This window comes from Elephantulus edwardii, unplaced genomic scaffold, assembly GCF_000299155.1.
Source record: "Elephantulus edwardii isolate Elephantulus edwardi_28Jun2011 unplaced genomic scaffold, EleEdw1.0 scaffold00070, whole genome shotgun sequence".
NCBI classification, from domain to species: Eukaryota; Metazoa; Chordata; class Mammalia; order Macroscelidea; family Macroscelididae; genus Elephantulus; species Elephantulus edwardii.
Genome location: NW_006399820.1, coordinates 10,833,457 through 10,835,365, shown reverse-complemented (window position 1 = coordinate 10,835,365; position 1,909 = coordinate 10,833,457).

Below are 1,909 nucleotides of genomic sequence, written 5' to 3'. Positions count from 1 at the left end.
TTTGGGCATATTATCAGGAAGGGCCAGACCTCAGAAAAAAAACATCATGCTGAGAAAGGTAGACAGTCACTGAAAGACAGGAACACCCTCCACGACAGCAACTGTAGCAATGGGCTCAAACACGGCAGAAACTGTGAGGCCAGCACAGGCTAGGGCAAGGTTCAGATCTGTTGTTCACAGGGTCACTGTGAGTCATACTCAACTGGATGGCATCTAACAACAATGATATATAAAAATGAGAATGAAAACTTGGGGTGGTCCCCAATGATCCCCACCTCCAGCTATGCATGCCCGTGAGCAGTCTCCTCCCCTCTGAGTGTGGAATGGATTTAGTGAATTGCTTCTAAAGAATAGAAAACAGCAAAAGAGATGGGATATCATTTCTAAGAGTAGAGCATAAAAGACTGGCTTCAAATTTCGTTTCTCAACCCCATCTCATTCTGGCTCATTTGCTCTAAGCGACGCCAATGACATACCACAACAGGTCTTGTAAAGAAGTCCACATGGCAAGGAATTAATGATGCTTCTAATCCACAGAAACAAAATCTTGCCATCACTAGTGTCAGTTTGGAAGCAGCCCAGCCCTAACCTCTAGTTAGGTTTTCAGGTGAGATCACCTCCCTGACTGACATCTCACTGCTCATGAACACCTTCACCCCAGAAGCAAAAGTCTTGACTCACTTGTTACCTCTAAGGTAACTAGTATATGTTGTTTCAATATGCTTAACCCTCCTCTTAAAAAACTCACAAGAATTCACTGTCATAGTAAATGCCAAGTCTTAGTGACCCATCATTGAATTTCAGAGGCTGCAAATCTTAACAAGGGAGGTCCTGTGGCATTCACAGGGAGTTGTACTGCTAACCCAAAATCCACACCTTACTGGCAATTCAAGTCTACCATCAGTAACAAGGACCAAAGATCAGCAATCTCTATCAGGGTGATTCCCAGCCATGGAAAATACAGTGGAGGGTCAGCTATCAAGCAGTTTCAATTCAACAATTGATTTTTGTTGTTAGGTGCTGTCGAGTCTATGACTCCTAGTATGATTCATAGTGACCCTGTGAACAAAAGATCTGAACCCTGTTCTATCCTGCACCATCTTCACACTTTCCAATACACAAGAGAACATTGCAGCAGTCACTATTCACCTGGTTTAGGGCTTTCCTCTCTTTCGCTGACCCTCCACCCTTCCCAGCATCATATCATTCTCCAAGGAATAGCTTCTCCTAGCAACATATCCAAAGCATGTGAGGAGAAGTCTCCTCATTCCTGCCTCCAAAAAACATTTCAGCTGAATCATCTCCAAGACATATCAGTTCATTCTCTTGGCCGTTCATGGGATGTTCAGTGCTCTTCTTCAACACCACAGCTCAAAGGTGTCAATTCTTTCTCTGTCATCTTTATTCACTGTCCAGCTCTAAGATTCCTATCAAGTCATTGGAAAGATTATGGCCTGAATCAGATCTGCCTTAGTCCTATCACTGACATCATTAATCCTCAATAATTTGAAGAAGTCCTTAACTGCAGGTTTTCCCAGTGCAATGTGTCTCCTTATTTCCTAACTGCTCTTACAAAGAGTGTTAATTGTGGATCAAGCAAGATGAAGCTATTGACAGTTTCAATCTCCTCTACATCCATCATGACACTGTCTATTGGGCCAGTTGGTAAAAATCTTTTTCTTCTTGATATTGAGATGCAATCTATACCGAAGGGTACCTTCCTTGGTCTTCTGCAACAAATGCTTCAAGTTCTCCTTACTTTAAGATTCAATAGTAGTGAGGAATTTTTCTAACTTATTAAAATATGTGCAAATGCCTTTATTTTTTGTTTTTATGCAATAATTCATTTACATTGTATTTCATTCATATACATAGTGTTCCATACAATTCTTTATTTACATTGTTTCAT